Source organism: Acromyrmex echinatior, chromosome 7, assembly GCF_024713525.1.
Source record: "Acromyrmex echinatior isolate Ae372 chromosome 7, ASM2471352v2, whole genome shotgun sequence".
Classification (NCBI taxonomy): Eukaryota; Metazoa; Arthropoda; class Insecta; order Hymenoptera; family Formicidae; genus Acromyrmex; species Acromyrmex echinatior.
Window position 1 is genome coordinate 3222399 of NC_141858.1, and position 24024 is coordinate 3246422.

General features: G+C 35.0%; 1 long non-coding RNA gene across 2 annotated transcripts; it reads right to left on the reverse strand.

Moving 5' to 3' along the window:
- Window positions 1-2943: 2943 nt before the first annotated feature.
- LOC147908989 (uncharacterized) lies at window positions 2944-24024 on the reverse strand. 2 transcript variants are annotated; one of them, XR_015545666.1, is made up of 5 exons: window positions 21786-24024; window positions 21272-21554; window positions 14225-14400; window positions 13998-14132; window positions 2944-3042 (listed from the first exon to the last, which is right to left on the reverse strand). It is a non-coding gene; the product is annotated as an uncharacterized LOC147908989 (long non-coding RNA). The 2 variants fall into 2 exon arrangements; XR_015545667.1 differs by having other exon boundaries at window positions 14304-14400; window positions 21786-24022.

The window sequence follows — 24024 nt, forward strand, 5'->3', positions numbered from 1 at the left end:
GACACAAACAAAAAATCTTATCTACGACACCATAAATCACACCTCTTTTATGACAAAGTGGGTGGTGTGAATGGAAATTAAGAAATCTGCCGGAAAAGATTGCTTTACGGTATACATCAAAAATGAGATTCCGTTCATCGATAATTAACATCGTATCTAAGAAACTTATTTTTCCATCACCTATCTCCATGGTGAACTGTAATCTAGTATGTAATGAATTAAAAACATTCAAAATATCATAAATTCTTTCAGAAGGAGCGGCTAAGATAATATCATCGACGTATCGATAGTAAAACAACAGACGACAAGGCAGCATTCCAATAGCCATCTTTTCAAAATCCTGCATAACAATACTTGCAACAACCGGTGACAAAGGTGAACCCATGGAGATCCCAAAAATCTGTTTATATATTTTTTTATTGAAAATGAAAACTGTCGAATTCAGAACCATACGAAAGGCTATCAGAAACTCGTTCAAAGGAATCTTAGTTTTCTTAGATATAGCATCCCACCTCACAACCACACTATCAGATGCCAAATCTATAGGTATGTTAGTGAATAGGGACTACATCCAAGGAAACCAAAATGGAATCTGATTCCAGCCTTACATTTTTAAGTTTATTAATCAAGTCATAGCTGTTTTTTATGAAACTAGGCGTCTCCGGTATAGAATCTGCAATAATGTTATGCAAAAATAATGACAAATTATATAATTGGCTGTTTAACGATGAGACAATAATTCTCAACGGATAGTTTTGTTTGTGTATCTTCGTCAAACCATAAGCCCTAGGAATGACCCCATCAGTCGTACGCAACTTCCGATACGTCAAGTCATTTATTAATCCTTTTCCTTTCCACCTACCATGCAAGTTACGTAAATCACCCGTAAGTTTTTTAGTAGGATCTTTAGTTATTAATTCATATGTATTTTTATCCGAAAGTATCAATTCCATCTTGGATATGTACTCTAATTTATTTTGAGCAACGGTGACATTACCCTTATCAGCTTTGGAAATTAATATTTCAGGATGATCTTTTACAAATAATTTCGTTGTCCTGACCCAATCGAACAACAACTTGTCAATCGAGCCGTTCCTAGGAAAATCATTCCGAAACTTATCCATAATTGAAACACTATTGTTTCTAACAAAATTAATTATATTCTTCCGACGGCCAATAATATTGTTCTCAATATTCTTAATAAATTCTATCAATTTTCTATCAAAATTATGTTTGTTAATAGGAAGATCAAAGCCTTTCCCCAACTGAAACAAACATTGGACCTATAATTGTTAATTATAATTGGTAATTATAATTGTTATAATTATAATTTACATTTATTATAAATATTATATTGTTACGTCCAAACCCTTGAAAATTTGGTCAAGGAGACAATAAGGGAGAATGGAGAGGGTATGGAAGGACAGTCAGACTCAATCTCACAGGTATACGCGCGGAGGCCAACATCTATGAGTCAAATGCACCTTTTCAGTCCCGGAATATGGGTCAACGTCCGAAGGGACGCTATGACACCTGTTCCGCTGGACAGTGCGAACGTCAGTCCTATCTTTTCGGTCAAGGAACTTAATCCCTTTGACCCGGGATTGGACCTCGTGCGATCTCAGATATTCGAGGGAAGTGAATGCGAGGGGTGATATCAATAATAGACAAAGAAACATCTTAAGTTACATTTATTAATAAAATGAAAAATAATAATAAACAAAGAATTTTCTACATTATAAACTTCTCTTTACCTAAAAAACATATACTATCTATAGAAAAAATATATACTATCTTGAGGATGAATGCGTGTATGTGCGTGCGTGCGTGCGTGCGTGCGTGCATGCGTGCGTACGTGTGCAATGAATGTGTTTTTCCATGAGAAACGCGAGAGTGAACTGTAAATAATTATGACTTACTTAGTAGTTGTCTTCAAGATATCGGGTAGGTTCTAGGTGAGTGGCCAAGGAGATCCGTTGTCAGTGAAGAGGCAGTCGCCGTGGCGTATGGCTAACTTCAGTTGCGATTTTACAAGTTCGCACTCGGACGGGATCGCGAACTGACATGATTAGCGCGGGTTATAATGATTTTCGGACTGTCCGAGACAATGAGTAACTAAGTGCGAACTCCACTGACGTGGACTGAATGGTTTAAAATTCTGTACTGACGTGAACCGGGTGCTTCAAGATTTCGTACTGACACTCTGCGCTTCCGCGGGATCTCTATTTATACCCCGAAAAAAGGGTATTGAGCCCTTTGTCTAGGATGCAAAAGTTAGTTGCAATGTCATTCGGGATTTACGATTTTTATAACGTTCTATCGTTGTTGATCTAAAGTACATAGAGTAGTTTCGAGAAGAAGAGAAAGTGATTTATGGTTTTCCTTAAAGAGCCAAGATTGCTCCGAGACGGATGACGAATTCTGTTATTCTCGCGGAAAATATGGCTAGATAAACAGATGGTTACTGTGCACAAAGGTTTATGTGCAGGGCTACCATTGTCTGCTTTTAGATAAAAAATCGTAAACGCATAGGATAACGCTCCCGTGGAAGTTATCCTATGCGTTTACGATTTTTTAAGTGCAACGTAGCGCCTGTTTTTTAAAATGAAATTGTTAGTCAGTCTCGGATGACAAAGCCTAGATTTTTACTATTGCGTGATTTCGGTATATTTATAATATCTTTGCAATCTTGTCTCTTTTCGGGCCTACATTAAGGTTGTTATTCTTTCCGGGTTGATTGGCATTTACGAGTTTTCGCGGCGCCTGTCTGGTTCCTTTTTCAATTCTGTCAGATCGTTATCAGAAGGCGCCAAGTCTCGCAGACGCCAACCATAGTCGCGACGTGGAACCGAAGAAAAAAATCGTGGCGTCTGTGGGACGTAACAATATATTATAATTATTATTATATTTATTGTAATTATTATCATTATAACTATTTAACTCACATATTTATAGTAGAAACACAGCTCTAAAGAGTCGATAATAATTCGTATGTAGTGCACATCGCATTTTCGGCAGAAGATACTTTGACCATTTATATGTCTGAAATTAGCCATGGGATCAAGTTATGTCTATTGAGACATTTGTTCAGAATGACGAAAACTACAACATATCACAAATTCATCCAATTCGAAAGCATTTTTCCATATGATTTGTAACCTCTGTGAAGTTGGAACCTCATTTTTCAAGAAATGAAATTTTGGTCACAAGTTCCGAATGTATTCCGAAGATTTCTGGAGTTTGTATCCAAAATTAAGAATAGTTCCGGCGAATTAATATAAAAAAAAATTGAAAATTTGGGGTATTAACTTCACAAAACGCAGAAAAATCGCGATATCTTCTAAACCATTAATCCTAGCTCTTTAAATGATGATAACTTTTGATAGAACTCTGGAGTGCTATCCAGACCTGTTAACAGAACTGCTGTAATGTTAAAAAAATTTTTGTCCCTCAAATGTGAGAGAATCAGATATTCAAAAAATTACGATATTTCTTAAACCATTAGTCCTAGCGTTCCGAGCGTTCATAACATTCGTTAGAACTCGTGAGGTGTTAGAAGTGTCATCAGAAATGCCGAAATTTACATATTTTTTATCTCTATGATGTTGAAAGATTTTTCTATCGAACGTAAAATTGTTACCGCATTTTTTCCGTGCACGAGTTTTCATGAACCACTACGTGTTTGTGTGTATCCTGCTCTCGGCGGAATTTGATCCCGTGTGCGTGCGCATGTATGTGCGTGTATGTGTGTGAGCGCGCGCGTGCGTGCATGTGTTTATTTGACATCATCGAATATGTCTGATGAATTGTGATTTTGGTTAATGTAATTGAAATCATTAATCGATAACTAGTATATAGAGTTTGTTAAAAATGTTTTTAACTGTCTTTATATATAATAGTTTCAATTCTGCGTACCTACCATGGTACATACGATTAAATGTGGTGCTACTTCTTCATCACCTGATGCTATTTTCTGCTTTTATCATATTATTATATAAATACCAGTATCATATACGAATGCTGTATAATGCTTGTTATTTCTGTGGCTGGCGAATTAATGATATGATACTGTACCAACTATAATGTAATTCTTATCATTCATAATCAATTTTTTGTATAGATCCAAATGCCGCACTCTTTCTCTCAATACCAATGGAAGCAGCATATTGTCCACCCGTGAAGACACTACAATCTACAAGTAAATGCGATTGAAAGGTATACTTTTCGAGAACACTTTCATGGCACTTCTCGCATGTTGAGACTATCGTAATTAGTATCCAGTATAGCGTGTCGCAGTACCGTTTTGTAAAATTATGTTAATGTTAATACTTATTACTAAAAGTTTTCGCAAATGTTCATGATTATAACGATGACACTTTTTACTTATAATTGAACTGAGAAAATTTATGAATAACTGTTCCGCTAGATGCGCGACACTGTAATTGACATTTAAATTCGTTACATTTGTTCGGTAAGTAATTTTAAATATTGGTATACTACTAAGGATTTTCGCGCATTCTTAATAAATATTTTTCATAATTTTAGTACTATATATCGTTGAAATATTTTTAACGAAATTATAAAAATTGTTTTGATCATTAATAGTATAAGTTCCATTGGTTATTATTGCGTTGGTTATTATTTGCTTTAACGAATCAAATGCACATGTTTCGCGAATCACGATAAAATTATCATCTCATCGGAATGCTTTAAGTAAGCTGCCGTTTTTTAATACCGATATAGTAATCTGCTGTAAAATCTTCATATTATCCCAATCTGGACAATCGTCAAGGTAAATAAGTTTTTGTTTTTTATTTAACTTTGAACCAATTTCATCGATATTCAATTCTTTTTTAGCGGTAAAACCCGGCCAATTTTCTACAACATCCCACATATTTTCTTTACTATTCATCGTATCTTGTTCTTTGCATGCTATATTCGTTGGCCAATGATTTACCTTGCAAGAAATTGATATGTATGACGATGAATTTATCGATTCGCATTTGGTAATTCGCCTTTAAATAATCTGTGTTTCAGGTCGGCGAATAATGTTTCAAGCTGAGGACGTAGCTACTATTTCACAATGAAAGTGAGAGCGCATGATACCTGTCCACAAAGGTAAGGAGAAAATTAGATTTTTTAATTTTAATGCAAGTTGTGAATTATAAAACGTATTTACCACAAAACCTGAGACAGATTTCGCTGCAATATTCTCTGCTGATTCATAAATAAATTTCCCGTCCATCCATTTTCAATTAGAATTATCGTAAAGTGTTTCCTCAATGATTTCTTCCTCATAAGTAGCATCTTCAATCGATGATCCTTTGATAACATCATTCACCGATCTTAAATGATGTTCTGAAAAAAGAAGATCAGAATTCTCGTCACTGTCTGTGTCTTTATTTAATGCGACAATGATTATGGATATTAATAACGATTTTATATTTTGTATTTCGCTCATTTTATAAATGTGGCTGATATTTTTTAGATAAAATTATCGAACTTTTGCTACTTCATCGCGAAGACAGTCCCATTTTGAAATCATGCAAATATTAAGAGTACAAATTAGTTCGGTCCGTTTTACAAAAGATGGCTCCGGCTGTTGTGAATGGTTCATAGTGACAGCTGATTTTGGCGTTTTCAGAGAGGTTAGACATCTGCTAATAATATTCAGTTTATATCGCTTTGAGTTTCATACAAAAACCTTGATTTTTACTGTGTTTGAAATGTCGAATTTTGTGTTAACCAAGCAGCATTTGCGGAAGATTTTAATTTTCTGTTTTAATTGGAAGAAAAGTGCAGCTGAAGCCCATCGAATGCTTGTCGAAGTTTATGGTGGCACTGCTCCAACTGTAATAAATCATGTAGGGAATGGTTTCGATGTTTCAAGGATGGAGATTTCAGCATTGAAGACAAGTCTCGCTCTGGACAGCCAAAAAATTCGAAGACAAAGAATTAGAGGCATTATCGAAGAAGATCAGAGTCAAACGAAGAGCTTGCAGAATCATTGGGAGTAACTCAACAAGCCGTTTCTGCACGATCGAGAGCTATGGGAATAATTCAAAAACAAGGAAATTGGGTGCCTTATGTATTGAAACCGAGAGACGTTGAAAGGCGATGTAGGGTTGTATTTCTCATTTTATAAATGTGGCCGATACTTCCTAAATAAAATTGTCGAACTTTTGCTACTTCATCGCGAAGACAGTCCCATTTTGAAATCATGCAAATGTAATGGTTCACATCCAATCTGATGTAGCAATTTGGCAATTTTTCTTGTTTCTCGAAAATGACAATATCATATAATGTTTGCACGTAAGAATGTGTATCCGCGCAATTTGCGAATACTTTCGACACTGCCATAAGAAGAGCCTTGCTAAAGTCTTTTAAAGTTACTTCGAAGTGAAGGTGTAATCAGCTTAAATTGCAAATAGAAAATATGTAATCATTGAAGCATCTTGCTTAAATAACACCATTTGAAGTGCTAATTGTTTCCGCTAATTGTTACTAGCACGCACTGATAAGTATGAAGGCTTTTTTCTTTATTAACGAGCTTTAATTTCTTCGCAAAACTTTCCGTGGCATCAAGTGTTAAAAACCTATTATGATTTTTATTCATAAGTCTTGTAAAATATTTTCTGCTGTTCTATCCAATACATACAGAAGAATGAATATATAAATCGGCGAGTCCTATGTCTCACATTACCTTGACCATCGCGCTGAGCTATATACAGGGCTGGTCAGCTCTGTATATATATATATATATATATATATATATATATATATATATATATATATATAATAACTCTATATATATATATCTTTATTTATATAACACTCTATATTGTATATATATAGTGTTCCACGTAATTGCGATTATGATTTTTCCGGCACTTCCGATGATCTGACAAAAATTAGTTAGGATAAAAGTTAATCAGTTTTGAATCGGCTACAAATCACAATATTAAAAATTTGCTAAATATTCTTTTTTAGAAAAAAAGCAAGATTACCCTAATTTTTTTAAATGGCATTAAATATTTTTTACTTCTTAAGTTATATAATATATTGACGCAAATTTTTCTTCTTTCTAAAAAAGAAAAAAGTACATTATGTACGATCGCGAAAAATTAATGGAAACTTTGGCAAAAGTCAAGAGCTCCTGATGAGAAGGGTAAACCGTTTCCACCATCTAATAGCGTTTATGAAATAGTTTCAGATTACATGCATACTCAAGGTTCTAGTATTAGTACGCCAAAACATATATATATATATACATATATACAGGGTGCGTCAGGCATGTGAGGACATATTGACTATAAAACCAAAATGCGTATATTTCTTAGAAAACTTATTGTATTTTATTGACTTTTTTACAGCAAAGTAAGTAACTCGTAGGCAATACAATTATTCGATAAAATCACCTTCAGCAGCAATAACAGCTTCAATTCTCTGCCGAAAACGTTTGCATGCTCGAATCAAAGGAGCCTTGTCCATATGTGTCATTACTCTGGCAATAGCTGCTCTGAGAGAATCAAGCGTGTTATGGGGATGTTTATTGTTCTCCCGTTCTACAACGCCCCATACATAGTAATCTAAAGGATTAAGATCAGGGGAGCTAGGTGGCCACATGTTTGGGGTTATGTGATTTAGGGGGCAATAATGCCCTGGACTTGCTGCACAAACTGTGATGTTCTAACTGTGTCTGAACGTGCTTTATGTGTTTTGCGCTTGGCAACACTTTGAACATTGCCATTAGATACTTCTAACTCTCGACGAACTTTGTGAACAAACGATCGGGCGAGATTCAAAAATTCGAAGATTTCAAGATCGCTGTGATTCGCGTATATAGCGACGATAACAGCGTGTCTTTTCATTTCATGAGTTAGCTTATTGCCATCCATTTATGATCTGAAAGGAAAAAAGAAAGAAAAATATTGCTGCGAAGTGACAAGCACATATGTGAGTGTCCTCAAATACCTGACGCACCCTGTGTATATATAATATATATATATATATATATATATGTGTGTGTGTGTGTGTGTGTGTGTGTGTGTGTGTGTGTGTGTGTGTGTGTGTTTTTAATTACTATTATTTAATTTAATATATATATATATATAATATTAAATGAAAATAGATCCGGTATGAAAGATTACGTATGTGTATTACATATTTTTAATATTAACGAAGCCGGAGAATCGAAATCAGAAGCAGTAGACGATAGTCCGTTTAATCTGTCTAATATATCAACGACTGAAAATGTAATATTTTCACTCGTTATTTCTAACGATGTATGGAAAGATATTAAATCTATAAGAAAAACATATTGTAATGGTAAGTATGTTTTGCTTCAGTCAGGAAAATGGACTCACGTATTTGCGGCTAAAATATAGAAGCAGAAAAAATTTGTGCGTTTAAGTATGCTAAAGTTTTTAAAAGTAGCGACGCTAAGTACTATGCATGTTTTATAGCTGTATGTACTGAGTGCAAAGCAAAACTCTTCGGGCATTTATTGCAAAAGCCAAAAAAGGATGCAGGCATAATATTCGAATGTAGATTGAAGAATTATCAGTCAACATTTTGGCACAAAAAGAGCGTCAATTAAAAGGACATCTGCGTCAAAAAATGGCGTCACATTTATTGGACGATAAACAAGACGCTAGTACATGGAGAATGAATGAAGCAAAATGCTTAATGGATAATGGCGATCCGATTCTGCCAATGTTATACAGGGTGGGCCATCTATTGGTACGTTTTTAAAAATGCGATCAAATGAGCATACATTGATATTTTTTATTAATTTTTTTTTTGTTGTGAAGCTAAAAGTATCCGCGTCAAGAATGAAAAACGATTTCGTTCATGTGGCTCCCTCTACTGGCCTTACAGTATGCCATTCGGTCACCCCAATTATTAATGACATTTTGGACTACCTCGGCGCCAATTTCACTCAAAACAGTCGTAATATAATGTCATCCACTAACATCCCTTTCTCACGAACTTTCCTCACCAATTTGCGTATAGCTCCTTCGGTGGGTGCTCTATCACGACCCATATTTCTTTTCAAAATTCGTACAGTTTCGGCGACACAGCACTGACTTTGAAAATAAGTTTTTAAAATTTCAAAACGCTCTTCAAGAGAAAACATGTTGTTTCGTGCCGCGGACGGTATGACTAATAAACTGTCAAAATTTCGGGTCTGTAGCTCGTTCGGTGTTGCCATACGACGAAATTCAAAAACGTACCAATAGATGGCCCACCCTGTATAATGCTATAGTGCTACGAAAAGCCAAGCAACAAGAAATAGATCATTGTTTTGAATTAAAGCATTGCGATCCAATTCTAAATTTAAATGTAGCAAAGTATGAATCCTTTGCGGGCATTATACGCAATATAGGTCTTGATCCATTCTTCTGTATGTATTGGATAGAACAGCAGAAAATATTTTACAAGACTGTTATGAATAGAAATTATAGTAGGTTTTTAACACTTGATGCCACGGAAAATTATCAGCACGCATATTTATCAATGCGTGCTAGTAACGGAAACAATTAGCTCTTCAAAGGATGTCAACTAAGCAAGATGCTTCAATGATTACATATTTTCTACTTGCAATTTTAGCGGATTGTGCACCTTCACCGCGAAGTAACAGACTTTAGCAAGACTCTCCTTATGGCAGTGTCGAAAGCATTTGCAAATTGCGTGAATACATATTCTTATGTGCAAACATTATATGATATTGTCATTTTGCAGAAGCAAGAGAAATTGTCAAATTGCTACATCAGATTGGATGTGAACCATTTTGTTGGGAATACAAATTAGTTCGGTTCGTTTTTTTTGTGTTCAAATGCATTTATTTCAAAACAAAATGAATGAACAGATTAATTAAAGTATTGTCCATCGCTAGCTACTACTTTTTCCCAAGGCAATTTTCGAATTCCATCTCGAAAAAATGACTCGTCTTTGGAAGCGATTCAATTTTGGAGCCAATTTTCGATTTCTGCGAAAGAAGTGAACCAGTGATTTGTCAAATCGTGCTGCATCCTTCGGAACAACTAATCAGAAGGAACAATGTCCGGAGAATACGACGGGTACGGTAAAACATCCCATTTGAGCGTTTCCAAATATCTTTTTACGACTTTTGCGACCGAGCGTTGTCATGAAGAAAAATAACTTTATCATGTCTTTGCTCATATTCCGGCCATTTTTCTCGCAATGTACGGCTCAAACAAATCAATTGTAACCGATACCGATCGCCCGTAATGGAATCGCCAGGGTTCAGCAGCTCATAGTAAACAACACCCTTTTGGTCCCACCAGATACAGAGAATGATCTACGAACCATGAATGTTCGGCTTTGGTGTTGATGTTGAGGTCGATGGCAACGATTGATCGAGCTTAGCATAATATTTTTTCTTCTTGTCGTAGAATATCCACTTTTCATCTCCAGTCACAATCCGATGCAAAAAATCTTTTCTTTGTTGTCTTTGAATCAGCTGTTCGCAAGTGAAAAATCGCCTTTCAACGTCTCTCGGTTTCAGTTCATAAGGCATCCAATTTCCTTATTTTTGAATTATTCCCATAGCTCTCAATCGTGCAGAAACGGCTTGTTGAGTTACTCCCAATGATTCTGCAAGTTCTTCGTTTGACTCTGATCTTCTTCGATAATGCCTCTAATTTTTCTTTGTCTTCGAATTTTTTGGCTGTCCAGAGCGAGACTTGTCTTCAATGCTGAAATCTCCATCCTTGAAACGTCGAAACCATTCCCTACATGATTTATTACAGTTGGAGCAGTGCCACCATAAACTTCGATAAGCATTCGATGGGCTTCAGCTGCACTTTTCTTCCAATTAAAACAGAAAATTAAAATCTTCCGCAAATGCTACTTGGTTAACACAAAATTCGACATTTCAAACACAGTAAAAATCAAGGTTTTTGTATGAAACTCAAAGCGATATAAACTGAATATTATTAGCAGATGTCTAACCTCTCTGAAAACGCCAAAATCAGCTGTCACTATGAACCATTCACAACAGCCGGAGCCATCTTTTGTAAAACGGACCGAATAATTTGTACTCCTAATATTTGCATGATTTCAAAATGGGACTGTCTTCGCGATGAAGTAGCAAAAGTTCGATAATTTTATTTAAGAAGTATCGGCCACATTTATAAAATGAGCGAAATACAAAATATAAAATCTTTATTAATATCCATAATGATTGTCGCATTAAATAAAGACATAGACAGTGACGAGAATTCTGATCTTCTTCTTTCAGAACATCATTTAAGATCGGTGAATGATGTTATCAAAGGATCATTGATTGAAGATGCTACTTATGAAAGGAAGAGATCATTGAGGAAACACTTTTGGAAAATTCTAATTGAAAATGCCAATGGATGGACGGGAAATTTATTTATGAATCAGCAGAGAACTTGCATTAAAATTAAAAAATCTAATTTTCTCCTTACCTTTGTGGACAGGTATCATGCGCTCTTACTTTCATTGTGATAAAATAGTAGCTACGTCCTCAGCTTGTAGCATCATGCGCAGACCTGAAACACAGATTATTTAAAGGCGAATTACCAAATGCGAATCGATAAAGTCATCGTCATACATATCAATTTCTTGCAAGGTAAATCATTGGCCAACGAATATAGCATGCAAAGAACAAGATACGATGAATAGTAAAGAAAATATGTGGGAAATTGTAGAAAATCAGCCAGGTTTAACCGCTAAAAAAGAATCAAATATCGATGAAATTGATTCAAAGTTAAATAAAAAACAAAAACTTATTTACCTTGACGATTGTCCAGATTGGAATAATATGAAGACCTTACAGCAGATTACTATATTGGTATTAAAAAACGGCAGCTTACTTAAAGCATCCCGATGAGATGATAATTTTATCATGGTTCGCGAAACATGTGCATTTGATTCGTTAAAGCAAATAATAACCAACGCAATAGTAACCAATGGAACTTATACTATTAATGATCAAAACAATATTTGTAATTTCACTAAAAATATTTCAATGATAAATAATACTAAAATTATGGAAACTATTTATCAAGAACGCGCGAAAATCCCTAGTATACCAATATTTGAAATTACACCTTATCGAACAAATGTAAATGTGAATTTAAATGTCAATTGCAATGTCGAGCATCTAGCGGAACAGTTATACATAAATTTTCCCAGTTCAATTATAAATAAAAAGTGTCATCGTTGTAATCATGAACATTTGCGAAAAATTTCAGTAATAAGTATTAACATTAACATAATTTTACAAAACGGCACTGCGACACGCTACACTGGATACTAATTACGATAAAGCCTCAACATGCGAGAAGTGCCATGCACGAAACTGTTCTCGAAAAGTATACCTTTCAATCATATGTACTTGTAAATTGCAGTGTCTTTACGGATGGACAATATGCTGCTTCTATTGGTATCGAAAAAAAGAGTGCGGCACTTGAATTTATACACAAAAAAAATTGAATGTGAATGATAAGAATTACATTATAGCTAGTGGAGTATCATACCATTAATACGCCAGCGACAGAAATAACGAGCATTATACAACATTCATATATGATACCACTGGTATTTATGACAATATGATGAAGCGGGAAATAGCATCAAATGTGAAGAAGTAACACCACATTTAATCGTATATGCCATGGTAGGTACACAGAATTGAAACTAGAAAGATAGTTAAAAACATTTTTAATTAACTCTATATACTAGTTATTGATCAATGATTTCAATCACATTAACCAAAATCACAATTTATCTGACACATTCGATTATGTCAAATGAACACGCGCGCGCGCGCTCACACACACGTACACGCACGCATGCACACACGCTCGCTCGCACGCGCGCACGCACACGGGATCAAATTCCGCCGAGAGCAGGACACACACAAACACATACACTGGCAAAAAAATAAAAATACACATTAACGTGTAGGGGTCCATGAAAATTCATGAAAAGAAAAAATATAGCAACAATTTTAGTATTCGATAGAAAAATCTTTCAACATCTTAGAAATAAAAGGTACAGGGTGGGCCATTTATTGGTACGTTTTTAAAAATGCGATCAAATGAGCATACATTGATATTTTTTATTAATTTTTTTTTTGTTGTGAAGCTAAAAGTATCCGCGTCAAGAATGAAAAACGATTTCGTTCATGTGGCTCCCTCTACTGGCCTTACAGTATGCCATTCGGTCACCCCAATTATTAATGACATTTTGGACTACCTCGGCGCCAATTTCACTCAAAACAGTCGTAATATAATGTCATCCACTAACATCCCTTTCTCACGAACTTTCCTCACCAATTTGCGTATAGCTCCTTCGGTGGGTGCTCTATCACGACCCATATTTCTTTTCAAAATTCGTACAGTTTCAGCGACACAGCACTGACTTTGAAAATAAGTTTTTAAAATTTCAAAACGCTCTTCAAGAGAAAACATGTTGTTTCGTGCCGCGGACGGTATGACTAATAAACTGTCAAAATTTCGGGTCTGTAGCTCGTTCGGTGTTGCCATACGACGAAATTCAAAAACGTACCAATAGATGGCCCACCCTGTATATAAGTTTCGACATTTCTGATAACACTTCTTCCCACGAGTTCTAACGAAAGTTATGAACGCTCGGAGCGCTAGAACTAACGGTTTAAGAGAGATATCGTAATTTTTTGAATATCTGATTCTCTCACATCTGACACAAGAAATTTTGTATAGTAGTTCTGTTGACAATTCTGGATAGCATCCCAAAAGTTTTATGAAAAATTATTATTTAAAGCGCTATAATATCTTAATTTTTTCTTAACTGCAAGTAAAAAACTATTGTAAAAAAATAAATTTATTTAATCATAAGATCATTTATGTCAAACCATTTCCAATATAGTTTGAAAATATTCCGTATGCCTTTAAAAAAATGAATAAATCAGGTGTATCAATGAAATATATTATATTGCGTATCAATAAAATCTTACATACTATCACATGAAGCAGAAAGGCATCTCTTCAGATGTATTTGCTTTATTTTGTCCTCAGAATTAAGTTTCTGTACTTGACGAGATGGGATTAAATGGACTCAATGTGAACTCAAATAAAGAGCAGCAGTAAAATATTCTGCAATAGACGAAAGAAAAATTGATACTGTAAGTACATGAAACACAATTGCAACACACTTTTTTGCATTCTTTAATTTTACTTCTATTTACTTATTTTTAAAAAATATCATCTTTCAGTTTTTTCAATTTTTTTTTCTTTAATTGTTTTTTTTCCATAAGAATCATTTACTTTTATTTCTTGAAGTTATTTAAGAAGGTAATTGAATGTTTCCCATTCCAAAAGAAGTGCTAAATCCTTGAACATTTTTTTTTAAATCACGATCAAGCTGGAAAATAAAAGTATTTATTTTTGAAAAATAATGCCAGATAATATAGATTATTAACATTAAACTTTTAACGTTGATATCTTAACCCGTTATCGTGCAAATGAGAGCAATTTTTATTAATACAAATTTTATTAATAAAATGAGTATGAGATTACGGATAAGATGAATTCTTTTTAAATCAATGTCATTTTTTCTTTACGAATACTTATAAGTTTCAAACTGAGATTTCATATTGAATAAATTCATCATTTCATTTTTAGAAATTTTTTAAAATCATTACAAACGGTTGAAAAAATGAACAGATCCGAAATACTCTGACTAGTGTAATACATCATAATTTTAGAACTAGATCTACATCCAAAAAATATTTTATACATAAAAAATATTTATTATAATAACTCATATAAGATGTACAAATATTGTTTATACTTTGCAAATAAAACCTCGTGCTAGTGCATTGTCGCGGCAATAACGAAATTGTAAAATACTAGCACACTTGAAAAACGACTGCATATGTCGGCGAAACTCATACAGGTACACTTGTACGCAAAAATTTAAACAAGGTGCAGAATCATAATGCCAATGAATTTTCTCTTATAAAAATTTTTCACTATTTTTAGTCCGTTTTTAACTCGCGCGCACAGTTAGTTTTTGAGTGGAAAACGTACATTTCATTCAATGAGAATAATTTCATTTTTAGGTTGCAAACAGGAACTTTTCCGTAAAAATGAGTTGTTTAAACGTTATTTAGTAAAGATAACGTGATTTAGTAAAGCGTAACCAATAATATGAGAAAATTTGCTCGCTTCTGCCAGGATTCGAACCGAGGCCTAATCTTTAAAGTCTGTGCTACGAAACTGCCACTCTGCTACTGAGCCACAATTTCTATGTCGATATTTGCTTACTTATGTACCGCTTATACAAAAAATTATAATCATTATACAAATTGATTTGGAACAACTCAGGTATCCCTGAAGAGACGTATTCCTGATCTAATTCTAGGACGATTTTTCTTTTACGAAAATTTTGTCCGAAACTTAGTTTTCAAGTTACAGAAGGAAATAGTGTATCACAGGCCACGTAGAAAAGATGAGCAGGAGCGGCGCTCATGGTTATACGCGCGGGATGTATACTGATCGGACGCATTCACACGTTTATAAAAACACGTTCGTGCTCACCTTTCCCCTTTGTCACATTACCCTCTTTATCTTTTACATACTTTAAATATGCTGATTGTATTAATTACACTGATGAAATTGTTACAGAAATGTTGTAAAACGAAATTAGGTAATAATTATGTGCGATAAGCACATTATAAAACCATTATTGACATACAAAATGATTTCGAACAATTATTTCAGTATTGAATTCTAAGAGCATTTTTTACAATTCGATGTGCTGAAATACTTGTTAGACCTAATTATATGTCAATAGGCATTACAATACTTATACAATAATTAGTGTTAAATTAGACAATAATTGCGTGCGACGTATAAATACTATTGCATGCAATGATTGTCTAATTTCACACTTTTACGACAATTTTTCTAACCTTTCATCTGCGCTATTGCGCTAGTAGCATTTATTACTTATGGTGTTATGAGAAATGCGATCGCGCCCTTTTTGGCACCCAAAGAGTTATGAATGTTTAAAAAAAAAACGTAAGCCACATACATTTTAAAAGCTTAATTATAAAAATTATCATTATCTTGTAGGTTCAATGAAACAGACTTCTATTTGACTCTAGCTTCTTGAAACAGACGAAGGAATAAGTTTGGACGCACCCTACATTGCTCGACATAAATGTTCACTGTAATTTACTTTCATCACTCTTAAATATTAAATGTCTTTAAAGTATATAGATACTAAGGATATAGTCAACGCGATGTTGCAAACGTTTTGAAGCGTTTTTTAATTGGTTAGTTTGTAAAATTCTTTCTTCTAATTGGTCCATCAAAAACACTTCAAAACATTTGTAGCAAGACTTTGACCACAGTCCAAATCACACGTTTCCAGTGAGATTCTTCTTTTATAAATTGTATCACGTTTCAACATTGATTACTCAACTATTTGATTACATTCATTTGACAAAACGAGGAATTTATTAATCGATTTATCAGTTAATTATTAACAATCACAAACTATTGATTATTCGACTGAAAATTATGCGTAGAAAGAAACACGTCTGTAAGTCCGTACAACACAGTATACGTTTACGTGTATCAAGCAGCTAGCTGACTTTTGCTGATTTTCTTGATTATTGGTACAGATGATGCAATGAGGGAACTGTATCCACTGGACCCATAACTAAGAAAATAAGTTGTTTACCACAAATAGGGCTGCCATCTGTAAAATCACTAACCTAGGATAATGAGTTTTAAATTCCTGGTTTTTACAGCTAAAATCCTAACATTTTTTTTAATGTTGATATTAATTTTCTCGTAAATTTTGATTATTTAGTACAATATTTAATATTTTTGTATCTAAAAGTACTTTCACAAATAAAATGAAGGTTCAAATAATTATGAAGTATATTTATTAACAATTTTTTGTATTTATTAACTTTAATATGATATTAACAATATCAAGCACTCAACTCTTGTAACGAAAATTGTATTCGCGTCGCAACGCTTGTACCTGCTCGCATGCTCGTTACAATAGTATATCTAACTAGATCTACATTGATCGTTCTAGATATACTATTGTTTACGCTTGCTATTGACGACTGACATGCTAAGTTAATCGAACAGTTATTAAGCCTCGTCTACAACAGTCACACAGGTTGTGTCGCATGTCGCGAGTAGTAGCAGCGAGTTCGCAAGAAAATTTGTCGCATGCCGGAAAAATGTCGTTAAATGAGTGTCTACAATAGTTACAACGATTGTTTTCATACAATTCGACAACAAATTTTGAACGTCAACTGCTGTGCTGTGATTGGCTGAGCTCATGCGACACGCCTGTCGCAGTCGCAGAAAGTTGAAGTTGGTTCAATTCCGTACAAGAGCTCTTGCGACTATATGCGACACTTCTGCGACATTTCATACGACACAGCTTGTGACTGTTGTAGACCTTGTCTACAACAGTTGTTATTCAATAAAAATCACAAACGATTGATTCAATAACAATCACAAACAATTTATTGTATTCGTATCATTTTTATTGTTGTAGACCTTGTCTATGACAATTGTTATTCAATAAAAATGATACGAATACAATAAAAAACCATACAAAATCCGAACCGCATCGAAAAATCCGCCCGAACGTTCCCCGCTTTCAAAACAAGGACAAATCCGGGAAAATCCGGACGGATGGCAGTCTTACAAGTAAACACGTGTTGTATACGGACAAACAGACATTACGATATTTCTTTCTTTGCGTCACCGAATATTCAATTTTCAGTCGCCGAATAATCAATCGTTTGTGATTGTTAGTGATTAACTGATAAATCGATTAAAAAATTCCTCGTTTTGTTAAGTGTAATCGAAAAATGTCGATGTTGAAACAAAACATAATTTATAAAAGAAGAATCACATCAAGGATATGTGTAACTTCCCATAAATAATGAATACTACTAGCGCGATAGCGCAGATTGTTAGAAAAATTATCGTAAAAGTGTGAAATTAGACAATAACTGCATGCGACAAATATTATAATGCCTATTGACATGCGATTAAGTCTATCAAGTATTTTAGTACGTTGAATTGTAAGAAACGCTCTTAGAATTTGATATACTGAAATAATTGTCTGATTTGTATGTCAATAATTTTATAATGCTTATCGCACATAATTATTGTCTAATTTCGTTTATTTACTATATTTCTCTAACAACTTTATCAGTATAATTAAAAAAACAATCAGATATTCAAAAAGTTCAATATTCATTTCAATTTTATTATTCTAATTTATAATTTAACGAAATTAGCATATGTAAAAGATAAAGAGGGTAATGTGACAGAGGGGAAAATGAGAATGAACGTATTTTTATAAACATGTGAATACATCCGATTAGTGCGTCCTGCGCATAATGCGCCCCGCGCGTCTAACCGTCAGCGCCGCTCCTGACCGTCTCCTTTACTCGGTCCGTAATACGCTAATTATTCCTTTTTGTAATTTGAAAACTAAGCTTCGGACAAAATTTTCGTAAACGAAAAATCGTCTTAGAATTAGGTTAGGAATATGTCTTCTCAGGGACATCTGAGTTGTTCTGAATCATCCTGTATATCTTGTTATGTGCGATTACGGTGGCTATATGGTGAGCACTATTATTGTATTTGTTCAAAAATGTTTTCAACTCTTCATCCACTTTAATATGTGGCCATGTTTAAAATCTTTTGTTAATTTTTTAGTCTAAGGCTGACAATCAAACTTTCACTCAGCTTTGCAACTGGTTGGCACAACATGATGGAGATTTTCACTGCATCGTAGCTGTAATCTTGTAATGGTGAATGCGTTTCGACGATATTAGATTTATGTCATTATTTATTAATTTCACGCTCAAAACGTTTTAACATTTTCGCTTTGTTAATATAAGTTTTGCGTAATCGATTTCCAGCGCTGTCTCCTAACACTCATAGTTGTATATATGTTGTTATGATTTATTATTAAGTAAAGGAATCTTTATTAATTGATTCATTGAATTATTATATTATATTTAATCCTAATATACTTTTATCGTAATATAGTAAACAATGTAAAGTTTTCATTCAATTATTTTAAGCATAGTAAATAGTGTAAAGTTTAATTCAATTATCTTAAGCACAGTAAATAATACTTGACAAGTTAAATTTTTGATTGATATGATATATGTGTACCGGAGTTATACTAATTTTAAAACTTTATCTTCTATTTTAATAAAATATTGAAAATGAACTAATAAAAGGTCGAAACATTTATCATTATTATAAAAAATTATTTTACAAAAATCGCTTTCGCTATAAGGCTTTGTGTAGGCCTTCATGCTCCTTATTTAGCAAATTTGATTTATTCATTATAAAAATTAAAATAAATAATGTCAGCTGTTGAATAAATGAAATTTATTCAACAGCTGATATTATATACTATAATTTAATCTACTTTGAATCAACCATTTTGAAGTTATTGATATATTATGGTAAGATTGGTGATTATAGACTAATCAAATAAAATTTTATTATTTTGCTTTATGTCCTACATGTTTTGTTTAGCAGATTATAAGCTATAAATCCGATATATTGATTTTTCTCTAGAAAATTAGTTGATTTCAACGAAAGCTAATTTCAGATATAATTAGTATGAGGTTTTTTTTTAAAGTTTTATAGTCAACATAAAATATGTAAATAAGAAATTCAAGTTTCCCTGAGAAGAAGCATCTCTGATTTGCTGTCTTTTCAGTATTGTATATTTTTCACAAACGCTGAATTTTTCTACAGTGACGATTATGATTAAATATTTAATAATATTTAAGGTACAACTGATGCTTGTACTATTAACGTTAACATATTAAATCTGTACTTGTAAAAATTGGAACAAACAAATTTTTCAATTTTATTTTTAAGAATAAATCGCACAGTAATGTTACTATAATTCTTATTCTTACGGAGAGAGGATCCCTTTTCATTCTTATGAGAAAGTTTCATTCTGTGAGTTAATTTTTAACTGTGATGAGAAAGAGAGAGAGAGAGAGAGAGAGAGATCGCGTCGTCATTCTGAATAAATATCTCAATGGGCACAACTTAATCCTATAGATTGTTTTTGCGTTACATGCCTTGAAAAGTCCGGATTTAATATATAAAAATACAAGTTTCTCGACTCGACATATGTGATCTCTTGATCAAATATGCGTGCGTACGTGCGCATGTGTTAGCACAAGTAAGGCTCCCATGGTTCGTCACTTTCGTAGTATTTGATGCCAAACCCTCTCTGTTGTGTGCATGAGTACACATCTGTATAACATCATGTATTTATAAAATAAGCTATATTTAAATATTCCTGCTTGTATAGCTGTTACAGAGAATACAAAGACAAATACATAGAAAATTACTTTTTAAAAGTAGCTAAAGTAGGAAAAATTTTAATATTTTAGCATTATTTAATTAAGGCATCTATTAGCAGCAACCAAATATTTCGATTATACATACATTAGATGAGTTACACTAATAGAATATTTACAGAATTAAATTAAATAGAAGTTGCATATAAATCTCAGCTTGAATTGATTTAAACTCAATTTAAATAAATTAAATATGCTTTTAAATGAAATTGTATGATTTCTTTTATAAAATATTATTCCCTTAGTTATTCTGCATAAAAAAGTATTAAGATTATCAAAAAATCAATATTTTACAAGATACATTACATTTTTCTGAAACATTTTGACATAAAACATAAAATATTAAACATCTCATAAACTATTAATTCTTTTACAACTATACTCTAATACTTTTGTATACACAGAATAGCAAGATGAATTAATTGGTGTGGAGAAAACACGCAGTTGCTATTAACAAAAATACATAGTTGCACTTTGTAAATTGCATAATTTTAACAGCCACCGTGTGTTCTCTCCACTATTGACTCATCTTATTATTCTGTGTATAAAAGTATTAAGTCACCACAAACATTAATACTTTCCGAGATATTTTATGTTTCATGTAAAAATGTATCAGAATTAGTGTAAAATATCTGATAAACTATTGATTTTTTGATAACTTTTCCTTATACTTTTTATTCAGAATAATAAAGGAAATAATATCTGTTAAGTTTTTCTTAAAGGTCTTATTGAAAATTAAACAGGGAATGCTGATAACACGTATATTTATATTTTTATTAACGTGCAACACCACTAGAATACAGCGATCGTCCGATCGAGAGAGCCTTCTTTCGAAGTACGCACAAGCATATGTCGAAGCTCGGAGCAGAGTCGAGCCTGCGCATTCTCGCGTACACTAATTATCCGGAAACGCTGTGTAACGACGCTATAATGGCGCTACATATGAACCGAATACATAACAATATTCTTCAAATTTTTTTCATTCTCTTATATCTTTTTCTTCCTTATACCTCTTTCCCTTTCTTTCCCATAAATTTTTCAAATTCAATTGTAAATATGAAATAACAGATTAAAATAGTTTGATGGATTTGGATTTTTTCTGTTTTCTGCCTTCCTCTTGGTCACACTGTAATACAAAAAGTAAGTAAATTACTAACACAATTTATGCAATATTTATATTTATATCAAGAGACACAGTAATGTATCGTACTAAATGAACGCGAGACCATGTCTTCACGCGAGTCGGCAAGTTGCAATTTTATATTACTTAATGTTTATGTAATAAATATATGTCTAAACACTTATTTATTTATAGCTAACGCTTAGCTTATTTATAACTAACTTATTTATAGCTTACGCAGATTTGAAGAACAGAAAGAAGAAGCATCATTCTTCGGAAACAGTGGTAATGACGATGACAGCGGTGTCCTTCCATGAGAGGCCGGCAGTGTTATCTTTCGGAGGACCGACAATGGCGGTGGCGACTTTTGAAGGACCAGTAGTGACTTTCAAAGGAACAGCAGTGATTTTTAAAGAGTCAGCGGCATTTTTTGAAGGAATGGCAATGGTGTTATCCTTTCGTTATCCTGGAAGGCCAGTGGTGATGGACTTGATAGACCAGCGGCATCCTTAGGATGAATGGCGGTGATATTCTTCATAGGATTTGCGAAGTCAGTGATGGATAATTTTTAACCTGATTGGTCCAATACTTGTGTAAAAAAATTGCTAAGATCTACATTAAATTTTTTCATAATGACTTGAAATTTTAATATAATATATTATAATTATAAATAAGAATAAACCAAGAACATAATTAATACTTATGTTACGTCTACAGACGCCACGATTCTTTTTTTTCGAAAGAATCGGCTCCGTCGCGACTATGGTTGGCGTCTACGAGACTCTTCTAATAACGATCTGACAGAACTGAAAAAAGGGACCGGACAAGCTCCGCGACCGGACAAACTCGTAAACACCAATCAACCCTGAAAGAATAACAACCTTAATGCAGATCCGAAAAGTGACAAGATTGCAAAAGACATTATAAATGCACTATAAATGCATTATAAATGCACCAAAGTCTCGCAATAGTAAAAATCCGAGCTTTGTCATTAGCCTCCCAACGTCATGCGCCGTTGAGAAAAAGGACATCTAAACAGGCCTTATGTATGAAGCGCCAATCAGCGAAGCGAGTGAAGCTGCGGCCGCGGATAAAATGATTGCTCACTCAGCTCCGCGACGACACCTCGAAGACCTTATCCAGGTTTGCTAAGCAACCTACATGCGTAGTGCTCTGCTACAGCTGAACGCAACCGATTCACCACCTGACCGCGCGCTTCAGGCGGAATCTTAATCGCTGTCCCCCTGGGCCCTCGACACTCCAACGTCATCTCCTCCGCCTCTTATCCTTCCATCCAGCGAACCGGATAGGAAGGAGGCGATATCCTCGCAACTAGGAGCATGACCGATCCTGCGCCCAACCACTCCCCTCAACGATTCCCACGCCAACTCCCTCACAGCGCCATCGCGCACCATTAACATACGATACGCGTGGACAACCGTGAGGACGTCGACGAGGTCAGCGAGCGGCAGGACATCATCCACATCCCCCCCAACGGGGCGGCATGTAGACTCTCTCCGCGCTTGCTCGCTAAGGGAGGTTAAATCAGGATTTAACATGCCTACGGATGTTAAGGTCCTCGGCCGTGAGGGGATCCTTGAACACTCTGGCTCCCCGGAAAGTCAAGCCTGGATAGGATGAAGGTCCCCAGCATCTCTATCTTCTGCCACGGGGCAAGGAGTGAGCAGTTGATAGCGCGCAGGTCCTGACGCACGCCAAGCGTGCTAAGCGTCAGGCGGTCGTCGCGTGGCTGGACCTGTCCAATGCGATTGGATCGATCCCGCACGCGACGATTCGCCGCGCGCTTATAAGATCCGCGGTACCACGGAGTCTCCTAGCGATATGGGACTCCATGATTGTTGCACGATGAAAGTGCGAACCGCCAAGGGTCATACAGCACCCATCCCCATCCGGTCGATGAGGATGGGTGCTGTATGACCTCCTGCAGGACGAAGTTATGCTCATAGCACCCCTCGTCCAGAGCAGAGCTTCCCGCGGGTGACCGCCCAGTCGGTCAATCGGTCGGCCGAGAGCGCGGCGAAGGGTTTGGGGACGGTGTCCTCCAGAGCGAGAGAGCGCCAGTTCTCCAACATGCCCCAGTCTCTTTTTTTGTGTATTAACACAGTGTTGGAGGTCTTCAAGGATGCGGGGACTGCCTCGAGCCGCAGACAGATGTTGTAGAGCGCCGTGAGGAGCCGCACTCCCCGGTCCACCCTACGGAGGTCACGATAGGATACACCGTCGGGATCCGCAGAGTTATTCATACGCCGGAGCCGACAGTCCACCTCTCGCTCCGCGAGCGGACCTAGGACCGCAGATACCTCACGCGGACTCGAGGGGTCAGGGCGTTCGGCTTCCGATGGCAGCCAGGTCTTCCCCACCGCTGTACAACCGCTCGAAGTACTCCTGGACCTGACGTTTAGGCACTTGGCACTGATCGGCAGGTCTCTGGAGCACCTCTTGCACTGCCTTGCGG